Raw genomic sequence first — 22,839 nt, forward strand, 5'->3', positions numbered from 1 at the left:
ACTGAACTATCCCAGCAGCCTTCATATTATGCAGCACTGGGATAAATATTAAATAGGAGCTTGTAGCTCCTCTATCTATACTTTCCTAAGACGTCCTGCCATATTGCTACATATAAGAAGCTTGATAAAGACACAGCACTGTGGTCAGATCTCATTTTCCCTGCATTATTTTTCAAACTGGATTTTTTTATATATAGCACTGTTAAGAACGTGGTATGTTTGTATTTGGAGAATATGCAACTTTCCCTCTCCAGGATAATCATTATGTCAATTTCTCATACTCCCTCTCTATCCGCCAACCTTTTTCAATCCCCAAACTTGCATTAGTTTGCATAAGAAATACTGGGGAAGATTTTGATTTGCCAAAGGATGTTTTATTTGGCAGCTACATATACAAATTGCAGACTGTAAGGTTTGGAAATAATGAGAACTGAAATGAAATAACCTTCCTGCATTTTAAGCATGGCCACTGAACTTAAGCAAAAACTAAATCTGGGGTAAACATTTGTCCCTGGCACTGCCTCCTTTTACGTAGCAGCAATTCCGATGTCTGGAATAAAGTTGAGAACTTTTTAAAGAGGAGAATGTTTTAAAGATAACTTGTAATTTTATAAAGATCTGCATTATGCAAAAATAAACACCCTGGAATAAATCTGTTGAGCTTTTATCACCTAACCAGTCTTAAATCTCTTCTTCAGGCATTGAAGAAACTGAACAGCAAGCCTTCGCCCTTGAAAATCTCAGCTTCATTTAAAAAGGAAAAGGGGGAGGAATGTCTCTCATATATGATTATTCAATGATCATTATAACTGCTGTGTGTACCAATAATGAATTCCTCCCCTCAAATCACGCTTGAAGCATATAACATATTTAGGCCATACACCCGAATTTTCCCAGACATTACTGGGATTTCAAAGGCAGAATTGACATCCAGGTGGAATTTCTGAAAGGTGGCACCTTGTCCTGGATCTTAGGCAAGTCAATCAAAAAATTGTGGGGGTTTTTTTTGGGGGGGCAAAGCTCAACCATTTTGGGGGGGTTCCTTTAAAAAACCCCAACATATGACTTTTTTGAAATATGGCAACCCTAACTTATTGGGCTCAATTTCATGTGTAAGGTTTTTTCCCCATAATTTTGTTTGATTTGTATTTGGTATAATGTTCATGAAATGAAGTACTAACAATTCATTCAAAGCAATAGAACTCGACTTTGGAACACATTTTTAAAAGAAAAGCCTGACTAGCTTTTCAGACCCCCTTTAATTGAATAACTTTCTAAAGAAATGCCGGAAGCAGCTGATACTATAGTCAAAGTCTTGGTTGTCCTGTTATCTTTTACTCCATGAAGACCCATTTATCCTAAATAGAACCCAATAAGGCAGACATGTATGTACAAAATTATTTTTTTTAATGTGATCCCATTGAGATCCTATGATGAAATTTTGCAGGTAGCTCTTAGAAATATTAAATAATCAATACAATTTTTGGATTTTTAAAATGATATTAATTTTTGATCACTTTTTAAATTTTATAACAAATTTAAAATTTAGTGTAAGTTCATTATGTGGCATATCATATGAAAGGCAATGAAGTCCTAAAGAGATTCGTGTTTTTAGTTTTGACGTATACTAATCATGGGCTGAGCTTGTAAGGTTTTTATTTAGTCTGTCAAGACCAAAACTGTCATAAAAAAAATCAAACCCTCATAACTCAAAAATGGGATGAGATAAAAAAATTAAAATTTAGATTTGAACTTAGCTTTGATCATTCAACACGTGTACAGAATATTAAGAAAATTGGATGACATGAAGTAAAAAAAAGTTGGATCACTTGATATAGAAAAACTGAATAGAAAAAATGGCAAGGACTGTACTTGTGAGAAAAAACTTCCTTTCCTCCAATATGCTAGGCAACCCAGTCTTCATTGAAAGGTATTCCCTCCCCACTGTGAGGACATCATTGTGCTACTGTTACATAAAAAGACAGAGTACTTATGAAGCAAAACAAAAAAACATCTCGTTACCATTATGATCCATCAGTAATTTGTAATAAAACATTCTATGTCCAGTCTTTACCAATCTGCTGCCCTTCAGATGTTTTGGACTACAACTCTTTATTGGCACTAGTCAGTATAGCCTTGCTACAAAATCCTTAAAGTACATAATATGTTTAGAAGGTATCCCCCCACCCCCCGGAAAACTACTGGAAATACATCAAGTCGCTGGAGTCAATTTGACGGCAAAAATAACTTGTGTACCTTTCTCCTTGTTCAGAATATCTTCGTGGCAAAATGAACACTTTAAGTGATCAGTCGTAAGAAAAAAAAGAACCAGTCAGTTTTCTCACACATGAAAAATGGTCTCTTGCTGTAATCTAATGAACATCTATCTCCGCTACCCCTGAACGCATGAAACTCATCCCAGCGCCACACAATTTTTATTTCAGCAACTCAGAGACTTGCAATTAAAACAGAGATGAGGTTTTAATAGCAATTTCTCTCAATGGTAATTTTATTCTAGTAGATATGCTCAGACAGACTGACCCAAGTACCCACCTTGTATAAAATTAACTAATATGGTGCGCTCAGTCAGAAGAATTAACCATCATGGTGCAGTAAATTAGAAGAGGTTTTATAGCAGGGTAACTAGATTTGATCTATGGCATTTACCTGTTGGAATCAAATTATTTTTGCCAGGAACTGTGTTTCCTTATTGTTTTTAATTAACTGTTATTTTATTATTCAACTTGCTTGGGTGCTTTCTATTAGTGTCTGCATAACAAAAGTCACACATTTATTTTGTCAGGAGGACAGTTTGCTATTTTTTAGTTGCACTTTCCTTAATTATGTGCTAACAGCATTGCATAGGAAGATGGAAAGATTTTAAAGTATATTCTCTTCATTGGAAATGCATGATTTTCAGAGAGAGGTGAAAACACCTCCTATGTTGATACAGAAAAGTCTAGTTTTACAATTACTATTCATACCAAGCAATGATTTTTCTTAAGCTGATATTTAGACTTAAGGACAATCACAAAATGATAAGAGAAAAACCTTGGAAATCTCACTCCAACGTGAGCACTTTCATATTCCATCTATTTTTTCTTTAGGAGGTGGTTCAACTGCTCTGTGCCATTTTAACACTCCACACACCCAAATCTCCACTCTTATTGGCCGTTTTCACTAAAATGGCATTTGAGGTCAATTGGATGTCAATGAAAGTGCATAGGGGGGAAATTAGAACAGAAAACAACCTAGGCAAGGTTTCATTGAAAGGGTCTAAATAATTTCAGCCTACAACACAGCAGCTCATAAAAACACAAGAAGCTGCCATAATTATACTGAGTAAGACCATTGGGTGAATAGGCAATCACTGCAAGTTCAGACAACATGAGCAGATATATAAAATTTGGGTTTTTGTTCCCAATATGCATCACATTACACTTGCTTAAACTGAATTGCATTTGCCATTTTACTGAACATTTACCATTTTTTTGGAAAGAGCCTTTTGATGCGCCTCATTATCTTTTCCTTTTTTTAAACCACTACGAACAACCATCTCACTGCTTACCCCTAACTCTAGATCATTTATGAAAAAGTTAGAATGGATAGATCCCAATGCTGATTCTTGGGGGACTCCACTTCCTGCTTCCCTGCATTGGAGAGATGCCCCAACACCTGTGGATGCAGATGGCTGTAAAACTGGCAAAGCCAGGTATCCCAGGTATTATTTAGTTCTACAATTACATAGGAAATGGAATGGATGCTTGTGATCAAATATTCTCCCACATACGCCAAAGAAATGGGCAGAAATCCCTATGATATATAAACCAGTCACTTCAGTGGGCAGAGAAAGAAAGTTTGCAAAGGTAATCAACGTCTGAGGTTTCAATATATATATTTTTCTACTTTTAGCAATTAGACTTTATAAAATTACAGTGGAGTGGAAAGGCCCATCTAGAATTATGTCAAATATAGTTTCTGGGAAAGAAGCCAAGGCTACCCCTAAGCAAAGGCAGTGTTGCTGCTACTTACCATTTTGGTTTAATTGCATTGTAATGCTAGATTCAACAATAAGATTGGGGGCCATTTTAATTTAATGCACAGGAAACTGTTAGTACCAATTTTATCTGTAACAATTGCCAGAATTACAAAAACATTATTATTCTAGCACGGAAACAAAACCCTCAAGTTGACACACAGCATCATTTATGCATTGCGAATCTACTGGGAGCTACTTTACAAATATTTTTATGCTTTTGCCAAAGGTGACACAAAGGCATACTATTTCAGGAAGGGGCCTGCTTTATCAAAGGGGAAAGCCCAGCAGAAGTTCAAAGTACACAAGTGGAGAGTGATATACCTTAGTCCAGGGGACCAAATCAAGGCCTAGCCTGCCTGTACCATTAGACAACCGTAATTTTATTTTATGTTGTGTTTGTGTGTGTAGAGGACAGCCCTGTGCAGGAGACAGATGGTCGGCTGTTACTGTACAATGCCTTGAGTCTTCCACAGGCAGAAAGGCAATAAATAAGCTTTGTAAGTAAATAAATAATACACAGAGTGAAACACGGAGAGTAATTCTGGTAGGTCAATTTGTATCATTGTTGTCTGACCATATTAAATTGACTGGTTTAACTGAAACGCTTGACATAACTGAAGGCTCTGTGTAGATTTCCGATAATGAAACAAAATTGGCAGATAGAGAAAACAGCCCTGAACTTCTCTTCATGAGAGGAAAATTTTCAGTTAGCACTGAGTCACAGTGAACATACAAATTTTTTGGTTTCCACATGCAACTCAGAGACATAAACCTCTTAAGGAGGGCCCAAATTTCTGTGTTGAGCAGAGAAAGAGACCTAATAAAGACGTGCCTTTTCTCTGACATGTGCTGAGTGAAGCCATTGTTGTTGGTTTTTTTAAAAAAAAACATTATTAAGGTACATACATCATAAATTATGTACAGTCATACCTTGGATCCCGAACCCCTTGCAAGTCTAACATTTTGGCTCCCGGACGCCGCAAACTCGGAAGTGAGTGTTCCGGTTTGCAAACGTTCTTTGGAACCCGAATGTCTGATGCGGCTTCCGATTAGCTGCAGGAGCTCCTTCAGCCAATCGGAAGCTGCGCCTTGGTTTCTGAACGTTTTGGAAGTTGAACAGACTTCCGGAATGGATTCCGTTCGACTTCCGGGGTACCACTGTGCTACATTTTGCATTGTTCAATTGCAATTCCCTCAATAAACCCTGGGGTCTTTATAAGTTCTGTTTCCATCTGAATATTGATTTCCATGAAATCTGAACCCCCAAAGGCTTGGAAAGATGACCACTCAAAGTAATATCCAACCCACAGCTCCAAAAAACCCTACAATGATTTTTTTATATGCTATTAAGAGCTGCATCCAGGGCATTCTTAACCGTTGATGGTAGGGGTGCATGGCACCCGGGCGCCAGGCTTTCAGGGGTGCCAGGCCGAGAGTCCGGGGCCAAGCGTTGGAGCTGGGAAAGAGCCGCCGACAGCCGAGCGGAGCAGAGCCCATTGGCGCGCTGCAGGCTCTTCTGCTGCGAGCGGCTCTTCCCCGGACTCCCAACACTCGCCCCCAAACTCGTGGCAAGCCGCCCGCAGCAGAAGAGCCCATGGCACTCCAACGGGCTCTGCTCTGCTGTCAGCTCTTGCCCCAGCTGCATGGCGGCTAACTGTTTCAGTGCTGCGCCTGGAGTGCCATGTGACATTGTGGGCGCTGCGCGACACATCCTGTTGCATGCGCCGAGCTGTGGGTTCCTTTGCTGGCTTTTCTGCTGTCGGCGCATGTTCCAGTGTCGCCCAACGTGGGGTGCCAGTGCAGAACAACAGGGAATGCAAGCGGCAGCGGAGGAAACATCTCCGGATGGGATCCATCGTGCACCGACAGCACCTATGGCAGCAACAAATCCGGCCGAATATGAGCACGCGGATACTGTCTGGAGATCTTTCCTCCGCTGCTGCTTGCATTCCCCGTTAATAAATTATTATTATTATTATTATTAATAATAATAATAATAATTTTTATTTATATCCCGCCCTCCCCAGCTGAAGCCGCTCTCAGAGCGGCTAACATCAAATGTATAACACATTAACATAAAATCAGACAATCAATTAAAATACATCCTCAAATCAGATCAGGATCAGAATAAAATCCAATCAGATGGCAACCCGCAGATTAGGGTTGGGGACCTTAAATGCTCACCAGGCCCAACTGTTTGTGCTGAACTTATATGGGCCTGTGAGAAAAATTGGGAGGCCACTTTCATGCAAGTTCTTATTAAAGGGGCGAGGGAGTCAGACTGAACCCCGACCAAAGGCCTGGCAGAACAGCTCCGTCTTGAAGGCCCTGCGGAAAGATGTCAAGTCCCACAGGGCCCTAGTCTCTTGTGACAGAGCGTTCCACCAGATTGGAGCCACAGCCGAAAAAGCCCTGGCTCTAGTTGAGGCCAGCCTAACCTCTCTGTGGCCTTCAGGATGTTTTTATTTGAAGACCATAAGTTCCTCTGTGGGACATACCAGGAGAGGCGGTCCCGTAGGTACGAGGGTTCCCCATTGTTCCCCGGGCACTGCGCACACAGCCGAAACAGCCGCCATGCAGCCGGGGGGGGGGGAGGCAGTGGGTGGACAGCACGGCGACTGTACCACCCGACATTTTGTCCCCCTAACATGGAACCTGCACCCACCTTCGTACCCCCCTGTGTGTGTGGTGCTGGCATCCCCGTTGGTTGGCGCTGTTGAGTCCCTGCATCCCGCAAAAGGTCAACAACTTTGCCCCCCCCCCCAAAGGTCGACACCTCTGGGCAACCTAGGGGCTCCAGGCGGATCTTTGCACCCCAGAGCCGCATATGCTTAAAACGGCCTTGGCTGCACCATTTCACAATGTTTGCAGTTTGCTTAAAAGGTGAATTGCTGAGGGAGGAGCATGAAATGCAGAGGAAATCTTAGCTGTCATTGTGAACAATATGTCATTTTTATTCATATATATATATATTATGGAATGTAACTGCTAGAATAAGGAAATCCCATCTATTTGAATGGAATCTATTTTCATACCATTATGCTTAGATTTACATCCTCAATCTAATCATTTTTGTCCTAATTAGGCTTGCTCATAGATAGCTAAGAAGCATTTATTTCTTCTTAGTTTTTTCTTTTATTTGCAGCTGTGAAATGGGTCTTCATCCTTTCACTAAAATTTGAAAGATGTGATAGATCGCTCCATACCCATGCTTCAGCATCAAACAGCTGTTTAGAAATAACAGAAGATATAAGAATCAATGGGGGAAACTCAACCATACTTCTGTGGGTCAACTATAAGTTGGAATGAATAAACTTGCCTGGTGCAGGTCAGTTTGACACACTAAATTAGAGCTTTCCAAGGTTTTCATGCTGATGACACACTTTTTAGACATGCATCATTTCATGGCACAGTAATGCAGTTTTACTAGCAAACCCGAAGTAGAACTAAGCCCTTCCAGCCCCAGGAGCAGTGCAGGGAGCATTCGCGCAGCATACCTACATACTGCAGCCAGCACACTAACGCATCGTGACACACAGTTTGGAAAGCTCTGCACTAAATTATCAGTAATTCAAGGAGAAGAGAAACAGATTCAATAAGAACAGTGAGATGCGTGACTGTTCTGGTACACGTGAACGTACTGAACACACGTACAATGGGAACAAATAAAGATTTGCAGACCTAATAAGCAAAGTAGTCGGTCATGTTTACTGAACATCAACAGCACCAAACTTTATTAACCTCTTCGTTAGAGGTTTAGCAAACAGAAATGTATGTTGGTAAAAGAACTGTCAGGAATCACCTCTCCCATTCTGAAAACACAAAAGCCCAAAGTTCCCAAGGACCCAGTGACATTGAAAACTGTAATGTGTGCATTAATCACGTCAGAGATTCAGCCCTAGCTTCCTAGGGATGGGTTCCCACAATAACCACTGCTCATTTTTCAAGCTCCATTAACATTCTATAGCAATTGATGTGAACACAACCCCCCCCCCTCAAAAATGTGTTGCCAGGTTGCATTTTTAGCACCATTTTGTGATTTGTGAAATAGGAGTCTGTAGCACATGTATATATGGGAAGACTCCATATTGTCCTGCCATTAAAAAAATTATCTCTCCGCACGCCCCCCCTCCCCCATCCAGTCACTTAGCAGATAAAATGCAAGCCTGGGGTGCAGGGAGAGAGACACCTTATAGTTCAATAGTAGGCTATTAGTTGGTTTGATGTAGCAGACAGGAGTTGCATCAGTATAGAGGTGAGAATTGCCTTTCCGCTCCATTCCTTCCTTCCCATTTCATTGTCAATAGCACGCAACTCAAACATTGTAATTAAACCCACAGAAGTTGGTCTAGTAAAAAGTTACTATCACATTAGCTATACTTTTCTTCATGAACAGCAAAACATTAAAGCCAAACACAGCACATTTTTAAAAGGTTTCTGAATAGATTTTATGAGCAGTAACATTTGTAATTGGACAGAATGTCTGAGTTTTTGCTGGATAGTTCTTTTTTAAAAAAAACCCCACAATGCAGTCATCAGCAGAGTAGCCAACACTGTCTGGCTAGCTACCAACATCCAGATTTTAATATGAATGGTTTATGACTCAGCCACACTGGCTAATTGTTTTATTTTTATATTTATTTTTAGACCTGCAGGATTATGCAAGATGGTGTATTTCACCCTTTATTAGTTACAGTAAAAAGTGACAAATATTAACAGCTTACACAATAGCGGTCTCCATTCATAACTTATCCTAATTTTCATATGGTGACATAGCCAGTATTGTGTAGCAATTACCTAGTCAGTCTAAGACTAGGAAAAGAGGTGGTCCAGACAAAGGACAAGATGGTGTGTGTGTGCACGTGTGTGTGTGTGTGCACGCGCATGCACACACACACACACACACAAATCTATGTACAGAAATTGACCAGACTTGCAATTAATCCTTATTTCAGCACTGGAGATATGGTAGATCTTTCATTGCACTCAAGGGAGATTACCTCCTTAGCTTGGGGCAGGGGCAGGGACCCTCAAGTCCGAGGGACAAATGTGGCCCCTCCAGGTCTATCTGGCCCTCACCACTTTCCCTAGATTACCATTCCTCTCCCCAGGCTCTGTGGGGGTTGAAGGGGACTGGAGTCCAACAGTAACTGGAGGGCCATAGGTTCCTCATGCTTGGCTTAAGTGATAAATCACGACCAAGTTGGATAGGAACATTGGGAGAGAATTATCTCTGGTTAAACATTGCATTAGTCTGTAACAGTGCTCATTTGTCTTTTTATCTCCTATACGCAGATAATAATCTTCTGTCAAATTTACTAGTTGGCTTATATGAAGAGATATCACGCCAAGAATTTTTGAATTATTTTGATACCGTCTCAGACCATTCTAACATTTATATAGGTTTACATTTATCTTCTTAATTCCCTTTTGTATTCCTACCAAGATGGCTTTCAGAAACTTAATTCACCAGAAAGACTGACAGTCAAATGCAATTAGCAATGTGCAAGAATATGAAAAATATTAAGTGAAGGTTACTTAGAAAGGCAATGTTTAATTAATGGCACTGGGAATTGTCTTTCAAATGCATATGAAAAAATACAATATAGCATATTTTCCTGAGCAGACTTGGAACTATACGGCCTTTTCATGCATTTCTTATAAAGAAGTCATATCCCAGACCCTTTGAATCTTAGTTGATTAACTCTGCAGGGTGGACTTTCAGTTAGGACAAAACTGTTCCAAGCAGCACATTGCAAATAAAATAAAACAGATCTTTAAATCATTTTCAATCACCAACAGTACATGTACATACAGAGAACTACCCAAACTCTGTCACCGCCATTAGGCCATATTTCTTTAACTTCAAAAATATTCTGTTTTATGCCCCAATACAACTTCAGTGGCAGGAGATCAACCTGGCAGGGTGAAGGGGGTTGGGGGTTATAGCTCAATCCCTGTCATCTCTAGGAAATGCTGGGGTAAGTCCCTGCTGAAAACCCCGGAGACCTGCTGCTCATCAGTGTAGATCTTACTAAATTAGATGTAGCAATGGACTGACTTCATATAAGGCAGCTTCCTATACCCTTAAGGGCAATAAAGATGACACAGGACAGCATTCATTGCAGCTCTGTGTATCAAGAGGGAACTGGGCAGGTAAGAACCAGAAAAGCCAAAGTCTTTACCATATTTTCCACTCTATAAGACGCACTTTTTCTGAGCAGAGAGGGGGAGATTTTTTCCCCCTCCAAAAATTAAGGGGAAATGTGTGTGCGTCTTATGGAGTGAATGCAGGCTCCTTGGCTTCAGCGATAGCAACGTGAAGCCTCCAAAGCGCAGAGGGAGCGCTCCCTCTGTGCTCCAGAGGCTGCGGGTTCCTTTCGCTGAAGCCAGGAGAGCAAGAGGGATTGGTGTGCACCGATTCCTCTAGCTCTCCTGGCTTCGCTTCGCTGAATAGGCGCTGCACAGCATTCCCTCTCTGCGCAGCAGCCCTTCAGCGAAGCGGGAGGAGAAATGGAAGGGGCTCCGTTTCTCCTGCCGCTTTGCTGAAGGGGCGCTGAGCAGAGAGGGGGAGTTTTTTTTCTTGCCCCCCCCCCCCTCTAAAACAAGGTGCGTCCTATGGTCAGGTGCGTCCTATAGAGCAAAAATTACGGTATCTGCCTCAAACCATGAAGGGGGGTGATAATCTCTGTCCAACCAATTTTATTCCATATATTTCACTTTTCCCTCCTTCATTCGAGGCTTTTTAAACAAAGGTTGGACGGGCATCTGTCAGGGATGTTGGACTGGATAAGCCTTTGTGTCCCTTCCAATGCTACAATTCTATGATTCTATATTACTCCATATGGCGTATCCATTCTATGAAAAGCAGCAGAAAAGGTTACACTAGTTTAAACTTGTAAAATATGTGTTAGTGAGTCATAGGCATCACCTGACAAAACTAAGTTCTACGCAAATACTTATTTTTAGTTTTGGGGAGCATTAGCAATTCCAAATCATGGAAACCGGGGAACTTTGCATTTTTATTTTTAGTTGTTTCCTATCATGACGGTATTTATTTAAGTATCTATTTAAGGATATTGCTCACCTCAAGGGAAGTTGCCTCCACCAAGCTGCATGCGTGTTATGTTGCTCGTGCACACTGCCTTGGTGAACTTAGGAACACCAGAAAGGAGAAGTGTTCTCCTTGGCGACTCTCATCTTTTGTGTGGGATGATATTGTGAAAAGGTCTACCTATGTTGAGTGCTGAAAGAAAGACTCTATAAGGAAATTATTTCAAAGGCATCTCCTCTATATGTAAAAAAGAAAGCACTCAAAATATATATATTATGTGACAAAAAGGTGCAAGGGGGGCTGGTTTTAAGAATGAAACAACAGTGTAAGTGACACTCTATACAGATGGTTCAGTTGTCACATTTGCACCACTGCTTAGGAACGATATTAAGAAGCATCAGTGGGAGACATTATTTTTGTCCTGGGCTGAGCATGTACTCATCAGTACCTGTACAACAACAACAACAACAACAACAACAACAACAACAGGCAGTATTCAACTAAATAACTGTGTGAGCGGGACCTGAAAACAACTCAGTTGTCAAGGCAAGGGTAACCAGGTACATCTTCACCTTAAGGTGGAAACTATATAATGAAGGTGCTAGGTATATGTACCATTGTGGGGAAGGAATTCCCCAACCTAAGAGATTCCACTCCCCAGCTGCTGCCATTCCTGAACTTCTGGTGGTGGTAGAACTGCAAAGAGAGCTCCCGCTACTAGTATTAGGATAATCTTTACTTTCCTGAGCTACTATTTTGCCCTTGGCTCTGGCTGGTGGATCATAGAATCATAGAGTTGGAAGAGACCACAAGGGCCATCGAGTCCAACCCCCTGCCAAGCAGGAAACACCATCAGAGCACTCCTGACATATGGTTGTCAAGCCTCTGCTTAAAGACCTCCAAAGAAGGAGACTCCACCACACTCCTTGGCAGCAAATTCCACTGTCGAACAGCTCTTACTGTCAGGAAGTTCTTCCTAATGTTTAGGTGGAATCTTCTTTCTTGTAGTTTGGAACCATTGCTCCGTGTCCACTTCTCTGGAGCAGCAGAAAACAACCTTTCTCCCTCCTCTACGTGACATCCTTTTATATATTTGAACATGGCTATCATATCACCCCTTAACCTCCTCTTCTCCAGGCTAAACATGCCCAGCTCCCTTAGCCGTTCCTCATAAGGCATCGTTTCCAGGCCTTTGACCATTTTGGTTGCCCTCCTCTGGACACGTTCCAGTTTGTCAGTGTCCTTCTTGAACTGTGGTGCCCAGAACTGGACACAGTACTCCAGGTGAGGTCTGACCAGAGCAGAATACAGTGGCACTATTGCTTCCCTTGATCTAGATGCTATACTCCTATCGATGCAGCTATACTCCAATGAATTGCATTGGCTTTTTTAGCTGCCGCGTCACACTGTTGGCTCATGTCAACCAAGACTCCTAGATCCTTTTCACATGTAGTGCTCTCAAGCCAGGTGTCACCCATCTTGTATTTGTGCCTCTCATTTTTTTTGCCCAAGTGCAATACTTTACATTTCTCCCTGTTAAAATTCATCTTGTTTGTTTTGGCCCAGTTCTCTAATCTGTCAAGGTCGTTTTGAAGTGTGATCCTGTCCTCTGGGGTGTTAGCCACCCCTCCCAGATTGGTGTCATCTGCAAATTTGATCAGGATGCCCTTGAGTCCATCATCCAAGTCACTGATAAAGATGTAGAATAAGACCGGGCCCAAGACAGAACCCTGTGGCACCCCACTAGTCACTCTTCTCCAGGATGAAGAGGAACCATTGATGAGCACCCTTTGGGTTCGGTCAGTCAGCCAGTTACAAATCCACTGAGTGGTAGCATAGTCAAGACCGCATTTTACCAGCTTCTTTACAAGAATATCATGGGGCACCTTGTCAAATGCCTTGCTGAAATCAAGGTAGGCTATATCCACTGCGTTCCCTTCATCTACCAGGCTTGTAATTCTGTCAAAAAACAAGATCAGGTTAGTCTGACATGACTTATTTTTCAGAAATCCATGCTGACTATTGGTGATCACAGCATTCCTTTCTAGGTGCTCACAGACTGTTTGCTTAATGATCTGCTCCAGAATCTTCCCTGGTATTGATGTCAGACTGACTGGGCGGTAATTATTTGGGTCCTCTCTTTTCCCCTTTTTGAAAATAGGGACAACATTTGCCCTCCTCCAGTCTGCCGGGACTTCGCCTGTTCTCCAGAAATTCTCAAAGATGACTGCCAGTGGTTCTGAAATCACATCTGCCGGTTCTTTTAATACTCTTGGATGCAGTTCGTCTGGCCCTGGAGACTTGAATACATCTAAACTAGCCAAGTATTCTTGTACTATCTCCTTAGTTATTCTGGGCTGTGTTTCCTCTGCTGAATCATTTGCTCCAAATTCTTCAGGTCGGGCATTGTTTTCTTTATCGGAGAAGACTGAGGCAAAGAAGGCATTGAGGAGTTCAGCCCTTTCTGTGTCCCCTGTTTGCATTTCACCATCTTCTCCTCTGAGTGACCCCACTGTTTCTTTGTTCTTCCTTTTGCTACGAACATACCCATAAAAGCCTTTTTTGTTGCTTTTAACCTCTCTAGCAAGCCTGAGTTCATTCTGTGCTTTAGCTTTTCTGACTTTGTGTCTACACGTGCTGGCTATTTGTTTGAATTCCTCTTTGGTGGTTTCCCCCCTTTTCCATTTTTTGTACACATCCTTTTTTAATCTTAACTCAGTTAAAAGTTCTTTAGATAGCCACCCTGGCTTCTTTAGGCACCTTCCATGTTTCCGTCTCATTGGTATTGCCTGAAGTTGTGCTTTTACTATCTCCCTCTTAACAAACTCCCAGCCATCATGAACTCCCTTTCCTTTTAGTATTACTGTCCATGGGATCTCACCCAGCACTTCCCTAAGTTTTATGAAGTCGGCTTTCTTAAAGTCAAGAAATTGAGTCCTAGTATGCTTGGCTGCTCCTTTCCGCTGTATAGTAAACTTCAGAAGAGCATGATCACTCGCGCCTAATGATCCTTCCACTTCTACCCCACTAACCAGGTCATCAACATTGGTTAGGACCAGATCTAAAATGGCTGTTCCTCTTGTTGCTTCTCCCACTTTCTGGACAATGAAGTTGTCTGCAAGGCCAGTGAGGAATCTTTTTGACCTTATGCTCTTGGCTGAGTTTGATATCCAACAAATATCCGGGTAATTGAAGTCCCCCATTACTACTATCTCCCTTCCTTTTGCATGCTTGGCCATCTGTTCCAGGAAGGCATCATCTATGTCCTCCTTTTGGCTTGGGGATCTATAGTAAACTCCCACAATGAGGTCACTGTTATTCTTCTCTCCCTTAATTTTGACCCAAATGCTCTCACTTTGGCTTTGAGGTTCTAAATCTTGGATCTCTTCACAGGTATACACATCCCTGACATATAACGCCACTCCTCCTCCTTTCTTGTCTGGTCTGTTTCTCTGAAATAGATTGTATCCCTCCATTATTACATTCCAATCGTGGGACTTATCCCACCAGGTTTCAGTGATGCCTATTATGTCATATTTAGTTTGCTGTATCAAGAGCTCAAGCTCATCTTGTTTATTTCCCATGCTTTGCGCATTAGTGTACAGACATTGAAGTCCACTAATCATTCCCCCGTGTCTCTTATTTAAGGATTTTTTCCTCCCACCACTAGGTCTGCGTGCTGTTTGCTCCATTTGGTCTATGACATTTGGATGATCATCTTCATCAATTGATAGACTCCTACCTTCAGAAGCACTGTCTCTCTCCCCCACATTAGTCAGTTTAAAGCCCTCCTGATGAGGTTTCTGAGATTTTTGGCAAAAACATTCCTCCCAACCGTTGTAAGTTGCAGCCCATCGCTTGCCAGAAGTCCATCTTCAAGAAACTGCAGTCCGTGATCTAAGAATCCAAACCGTTCCTGTTTACACCATTTGCGAAGCCAGCTGTTCACTTCCACTATTTTTCCCTCTCTCCCTGGGCCACGTCGTTCAACTGGGAGGACAGATGAGATGACAATTTGTGCATTTAATTGCTTCAATTTCCTGCCCAGAGCCTCGTAGTCTCTTTTGATCTTCTGGAGGCTATTGCTTGCAGTGTCATTGGTTCCCACATGAACCAAGAGGAAGGGGTATTTGTCAGTGAGTTTTATGATTCCTTGCAGTCGTTCAGTTACATCTTGGATCTTAGCCCCGGGGAGACAGCACACTTCCCGAGACATCTTGTCAGGCCCACAGATCACTGCTTCTGTTCCCCTCAGTAGGGAATCGGATCTCAGGATCTGATTGGTTTTTAAAAAAAGTAGATACCGCAAGCCCAAAGTCTGCCTACTCGTGTTTTAGAATGCAGGAACCACCATGATGTGCTGAGTAGAGGCTCCTCCACAGAACGGTTAACACAGAATGTGTGCCCTGATTACAGAATGTTTGAAGAGCCCCAGCCAAATTCAATAGGCCTTCCTCTGCCTGCATATCTTATTTTTATTTACGTGGCCCTGAGATGGAGATGACAGCAAAAGCTGCCAGCCAAACAGCCCAGTGGGTGGGTGGGTGGGGCTTAATTACTGTTGGGGTGATCAGTCTCAGAAAGAGCCAACTTAAGATCCATTTTCTCCAATCTTGAACTGATGCAGGTTTCAGCCACATATCATAAGCCAGAAGGCACCCCAGCTGCGTAAAATCTGCAGGCTTAGGAAGAGAGCAATCAAAAGCATATCTTCAGAGAGGAGAAATACAAAACATGCGAGTGACACATTATCTTTAGAAATTCTAATCGTAAGTCAAGAAAAACATGACAGGGCAGCAGAACTCTCCCATCTGTTCCCTCCTAAAAGGGCTGATGGGGGGATGTGAGGTAATTGAGTTTTGTAAGGTAGCGAGTCATCTACAAATTTAATATAACAACTGAGACTGTTCCATTCGGAAGCATATGGCTGTTTAATCAAAAACAAAAAAAGTTGTGACTCAAAGCAGTTTAGCTGCTTAGAAATGTATTTGAAGGAAACCAAACAGCCAGGGGTATTATGTTTCCAAATAAGCAGATGCCACTTTTCCATTGAAAAACAAATAGTACGTCAGTGAACTCTGCCATATATTCTGACTCCGAGGGAAAACCAAGGGGGTGGGGGTTCCCTGCTAAGATTGGTTCCGTTCATTACCCTCCCCGGCAAAAAAATGAAAAATGATGGTGGAGGTTTGGATTACAGGTTACTGGTTGTAGACTGGCAGGTATTATGCTTTGGCCTACCCTCAAAATTTGTCTACTATTACTACTAACCAAATGCCTACGGGTCAGTGTGTGGAAGATGGGCCTGTACATTGGGTTGTAGGCGTTTGTGGCAATTCCTTGCAGAATCTGGACCAAAACAATTAATGTCAAGGGTGAACAGCAAAAATCACCCTCACTGCAAATGCCTTCCGTTTAAAAGACTCAGAAAGGGGTATTTAAAAACGAAAATTGTACGTTCCTCCCCCCCCCCCCCATCGCACAATCAACATTCATTACTGAGATAATGATACTGTGTGAGAGCTTTTAAAAAGAAACTTAATGTTCTTTATGGATTTCCATCTCAAAGAGCAGCTAAATGGTAAATCAATTGTATAAGCATGAGTTGACTCAGGCTACAATTAGTGATCATTCTTTCTTGTCTATAGGTGATCTGCTTTGCTGACACAACTTCAAACGGTCCTGCACAAACAACCAGTCATTTATGTCAAAGAAGCTCACAAGAGTACCCGTATTTAATGATGCTGCAGTACAGATATGCAAACAACTTCGCCATTCATAAGGAAAGGAGATGGGCAGGAAGACCACTGAAAACAGAATGTGTTATATTAACAACTGAACACCCAGTGAAAAGCTCACAAACGGCAGAAAGAGGGGAAAGGACAGGTCTTACCTCAATCCCACTTCATATTTCATGTTTACAGCCACTACAGCTTAAGATAATTCACCTCTTTAAGGATCTCTGCACCAAGCAGTGAGCACCACAGCCTTAGAAGAACATGTAAAAAATTATTCAGCTGTTTATACCAACTAGAAGAAGGGAGGCGATGGCTGGATTTACTGCGTACTAATTATAATTGTAACAGTTTCTTTTTTGTTACAAAAACACTGCTTTAAAAATCTGCCTTCATCACAATTTGTAGTTTATTAAGGAGCCATTTTATGCACCAGACACTTTTATGGAGGGGGGGGGAGCTCCTACCCCACTTTACAAGCTGAAGCAGGACAGTCTAGAAAGAGCTCGCCATATAATTCTGCTGATTCTATAGCTCACCTCTGAAAGGAAAGAATGTCTCAAGAAAAAGCATTATCCAGAGAGAGGGGGGGAGGGAGGGGGGGAGAGAGAGAGAACACTGATGGATAGGACAAAAGAGGTCCAAAAAACAAAAAGGTTTTAGTGAGTGTTACATATTGTTGGTGAATTTGAAGTTTTGAGTAACAGGTTACAGTGCATACCTAACTGTAACTACTCAGAAGTAACTCCTATTGAATTCAGTGGGGCTTACTCCCAGGTAAGTGGTGTTAAGACTGCAACCTTAATAAATCTTCAACAAAATCTTCTCAGGGTTTCCCAAGTTCTGGTTCTCTTGTTCTATATTTAGGCACTAAACCGCTGTGATTAAACCACCAAGCAGTTGTGTACCAATTCTTCTTGAATGGGGCATAATGGTGAAGAAACGAGGGTGTTTTGCGCTTTCAAAATCTTTGAAACAACCCTAACATATTTCAAAAGGAGAAGCTTGAAGGTTCAGCAGCAAACCCTTCCAGCAGCTGGAATCTTAATGATCCTCACAGCCTCAATTAAATTGAATAATCGTTCCTAAAATAATTAACCAACACAGAGACAATGTTTTTCTGATTGCTGATTGTAACTATTATTTTTTTTTTTCTGAGGCATCGATGATGGCATAGGGAGGCGTGCTGGCAGTAGGTCACGTAGAAATGTAAGCCACAAACAACTTTGGGGTAGGAGGGAAAAGAGCAGTAAGCAGAGTGTTCTGCTTTAAAACTTGAAGGCTCTTTGATCTACAAAACTGCTGAACACAGCCAAAGAAAAATAGCTAGAGAGGAGAGATAGTGAGGCTCATTCAAGGCGAGTTAATTCTCAAATCCTCTCTTGGACTTCACTGAAAGATTTAGAGCTCGGATTCTTAAAGGCTGCTAAATAAAGCTCCCCCAAACACTGCTTTGCTCAATAGCCACAGATCTGACCAGCAGCTGGAGAGAGCGGGGGAGAAGGGTCTTGCTCTTTCAAGGACAAGACCACTTGCAGCCCTTTTCAGACAACCTTAATTGGGAGTACTGAACTATGGCTACCATCAGGTTGCGTACCAATTCTGTGTACATCATGGCAACCAGACTCACCAACAACCTACATGCATTCAGCTTTCTGTGTAACTAGGAATGGGAAATCTGTGCCTCTGTCACATCCCGCCCCCCAATGTTACTGGACTCCCTCAGTACTTGACCAATGGCTATGTACTTGCTGTGGTTGATGCAAGTTGGGGGTCACAGGTCTCCCATCCTCATAAACAGAATCTACATATGCATACATACATAGGATCAGCTGGAACATTTCAATAGATGCTTGTTGGTCAGGGCTAACAGCCATGATAATCACACCCACCCACATTAGTCATCTGAAATGGGCTAATGACAACTAGGACCACTCTCCCTTCGTTCCGGCAGATTTGCCTCAGTTTTCTGGGGGCCGGTGTCATTAAGATAATCCCCCACCCCAAGAAAAATGGAAGATAATGGGTTTAGAGTTGTGGCATGGCGATGCTCCCCCTTTCTTCCAACTCTTTTTTCATAAAATAATAAAATAAAATAAAATCATTTTCAAAGCTACTGGATTTGTATCCAAAGTACTACTATATCAATGCTCTGCCAAAGCAAGGATTTTTGCTTGCATGATGGAATGTTCTTCCCCTTTCCTTCCTTCAAATTTTCCAGCCCTCTGGTGTTGGACATAACATTATGTTTGCTGACTCGGAACAGTTGTGGACCACCGGTATGAAATTTACGGCATGTAATGCCTTAAGAGAGAATATTATGAAAATGATATACAGGTGGTACATGACACCAGTCAAGCTTGCAAAAATATATCATTTGCCCGATAACAAATGTTGGAAATGTAAAGAAAATGAAGGTACATTCTTTCACCTTTGGTGGACGTGCCCAAAGATTAAGGCTTTCTGGGAGATGATCTATAATGAAATGAAAAAGGTATTTAAATATACCTTCCTGAAGAAACCAGAGGCCTTTCTCCTGGGCATAGTCGGCCAATTGGTGCCAAAGAAGGATAGAACTTTCTTCATGTATGCAACAACAGCAGCAAGAATACTTATTGCAAAGTATTGGAAGACACAAGATTTACCCACCCTGGAAGAGTGGCAGATGAAGGTGATGGACTATATGGAATTGGCGGAAATGACTGGCAGAATCCGAGACCTGGGAGAAAAGTTGGTGGAAGAAGATTGGAAGAAATTTAAAGACTATTTGCAGAAACACTGTAAAATTAATGAATGTTAAAATGATGTTGGATTGAAAATAAGTGGATTAGCAACAAAGTTAATAAGAATATGCAAAAATGGATTGATAATGGATGAAAATATAGAGTTACAATATGTTAAGATATAGAGTTAAGATAAATGAAAGAGGGTAAGGATTTGTTGATTTAATTATGTAAATGGGAACACAAAAAGGGGAGGTGTGAGGAGGTCAAGGAAACAAGCTAATGAGTTTAAAGATACAAAAAAATGGATTTGTTTTTAATTTTTTCTTATTTATTCGTTTTTCTGTATTTTGTATTTTTATTTTTATTTTTTATTTTTTTATTTTATGTATTTTTGTATGTTTTTTCTTTTTTTCTTTTTATATGTTTTCTTTTTATTCTGTAAACCTTTGTTTTTTGTAAAATCTCAATAAATATTTTATATATATAAAAAAAATTTCCAACCCTCTGGAGCAGATTTGGAGTGGGTGCAGGGCATGCACAAGGGTGTATGTGAACTGTCCTGTTGCACAAGTGGAAATCCTTGTACTGACAGGACATGCTGATACCACACATGACTGCCACTGTGGAGCTTTGGTCACTATCATTATTTCTGGATGCTAGAACGTTTCCATCCAAAACAATTTCAGAACATGAATTGTGAGCCCCTGGAGCAGAATCAAAATGGCTTCCCCCAGTTTTCCACCTGTAAACTGGTGGTGATCATTTTCACCCAAGCTAACCTTCTTCCTATTCATTCCTTTGATCCTTGAGCAGAATTGGGTAGGGGCAGTGCAGACTATATCCAAACAGAACTTGTTATGATCAGGGAAGAAGACCTTACACCTTCCATGTGAGAGATGGACTACTACAAAGCAGTCCTGAAGGTTGGTAGCCAGTGCTGACTTGGGAGTTTGATGAACTTTTAACACAAACACATACACACAGTAGTTTCTCAGGCCAATGAGTACTGAAATTTTTTTAAAAAACAGAAGCCACTTGAGACAGTTGCGTCCTCCTAAATTAATGAGATAACCAAACAAGAACCAGGAATATTGATTTGCATGGATAAACCGTGAACACTAAGTGGCAGGTAATAAATTAAGAAATGCTTTTGAAATGTAACAAAGAGCATGGGGGGAATAGTAACAGCTTGATGAAAAGGGACATAATAATATTTGAAAGACCTGGAATATAAGATTAGGTCACTCCATCCATATTCTACCAAATGAAAAAGGGGCTGAAGAAAGTCATTGTTTTCAGTGGAGAGAGCTGGTGTAGGATAATGGCTTGAGCTATGATTCAGAAAGTCCTTGGTTTTGAAATCACCGCTTCCATTAACTCATTCAGCATCAAGCCTAACTCAGGCTCACACTTTCAATGAGAACCCCAATTACACAACACTAAGGTTTGGGCAACTAGCCAAACTTTACAGGTTGTTCTAAGGAATGCAACATGATAATGAATGCAAAATGCTTTGAATAAATGGAAGTGTTATATAAATGCTGAAACAAGCTAAAGGAAAATAAGCAATGGAAAATTTGTGTGTTTTTAATTATTTTTATTTTGTATTTTTGTTATTTTTTTATTTTATTGTAATACTTTAAAAAATCTTAATAAATACCTTATAAATAATGAAAGTTTTTGAGCATCAGGGAGAAGCCCTATTGCATATCCGAGCAATATCAAAGAACCAAGCTAAGTTTTATGTCAATTGTGTGAGTGCAATTAATGTGACTGATTTTTAAACTTTAAATAGCAGCTGCAGGGGCAGAAAGGTTAAGCTTTTCCCTACCCTTTCTCCACTCCCATTCATCTTTATTGTGTTGCCCTAATGCAATTTCCACAAATCTGTCCTCTTTCAAAAGGTATGATAACAGGACTGGGCCAACTTGATTTTCCCCAATATATTTTTGCATTTCTCCCTTGTGGTATATCAACACACACATCAAATAGGTAATGTGGAACATTTCAGAGTCATGAGCCTGAAAGGAAAAGTCATGATCATTTATGAAGTCAATGCGGATTAAGCACAATTTTTTATACACACAGTGGCATAAAAATAGACTCTGAGATCTCTATTATTTCTCTTTGTTGGCTTGAACGTAATATAACTTTTCGCCTCCGGTTTCACACTGAGCTGGGATAATCTCTTTCCTCTTTATTATACCCACCAACTCTAATAAGACCGCCATGATTTGTATTCTGTGTGCAATGTTATCTTTCGTGATATGCAAAATTTCTGAAAGAAGTTCAAGATAAGGGCATGGATCCTAGCCCTAACTGTGCATGCTTTCACAAATCACAAAGCGGTGATAAGCAGCCCTGCAGAGCCAGCTATTCACAGAAGCCATTTCAAAAACATCTTGTAATGGTGTGGCGCTTTATGCCTAAATATGTTTTCATCCAGATAAGGATTCCTGGATGCAGAAGACACTCTGCAGTCCACTAGGGTTGCAAAGAACGGAAATGGTACCTAGGACACATTTTGGCTCTTAGGCAAGACTCCCTCATTGCTCCGAAATTGAAATTGCACTAAACTCGATTTAAGCCTGCCTGTGCCTAGTCTGCAGTTGGTGAAAATATAACAAAAGATGAATACGGACTCTGGGTGTCACATTGCTAGTAATGTTGTACGGACACACACTGCCTTGCTGAGTCGGACTGAAGTTGCATCTAGTCCACTATTCTGTCTTGAAGAATGGCCAGCCAGGAAGCCTGTTTGCTAGCACAAGGGAGCATTAATAACACAGCCTGCTGCTTCTCAAATCCCTCTTTAAAATGTAGGAAAGGGCCTGCTCTTTCCAATTGCAAAATAAAACACCACATCCCCATATTCTAATAGCAATTTATTTTCCAAAATGGCACCACCTATGCACAAGAGAAGGCTGGAGAGAACTCAAGGTTTGCAGAAGTTGTTGTTGTTATTCAAATTTCCCTTAAGGGGCAACCTTCCATTCCAATAACCTCAAACAACCCAAATGAAACACTGAACATGATCAGAAGCTATAGAATATTGACTAACTGTTGAGGTGGGGGAAGAGGAACAGGAAACCAATGGGAGGAACAGAATGGAATGGATCCTGAACCAAGGGCACAGCTGGCATTTTGAACAGGAGCACGCCGCACTGCAAGATTTTGTTACAGGACCCACTTACACCCACTAATAAGGTTGCAAACCACTTTATATTTTTTCCTTAAAAATATGAAATGGCGTAGAAATGAAATGAATATTAATAATTGTAATTG

The 22,839-nt window shown here is 41.2% G+C and overlaps 1 protein-coding gene and 1 long non-coding RNA gene across 3 annotated transcripts in view; one reads left to right on the forward strand and one right to left on the reverse strand.

Moving 5' to 3' along the window:
- The window catches only part of DDX10 (DEAD-box helicase 10), a 170,830-nt gene that overhangs the window by 33,055 nt on the left and 114,936 nt on the right, over positions 1-22,839 (reverse strand). The window lies entirely within an intron of this gene.
- On the forward strand, positions 15,364-17,229 carry LOC310760623. The gene is made up of 3 exons (XR_014547074.1): positions 15,364-15,629; positions 15,721-15,862; positions 16,742-17,229. It is a non-coding gene; the product is annotated as an uncharacterized lncRNA (long non-coding RNA).

Source organism: Podarcis filfolensis (genome assembly GCF_964270895.1).
Source record: "Podarcis filfolensis genome assembly, chromosome: 4".
NCBI lineage: Eukaryota > Metazoa > Chordata > Lepidosauria > Squamata > Lacertidae > Podarcis > Podarcis filfolensis.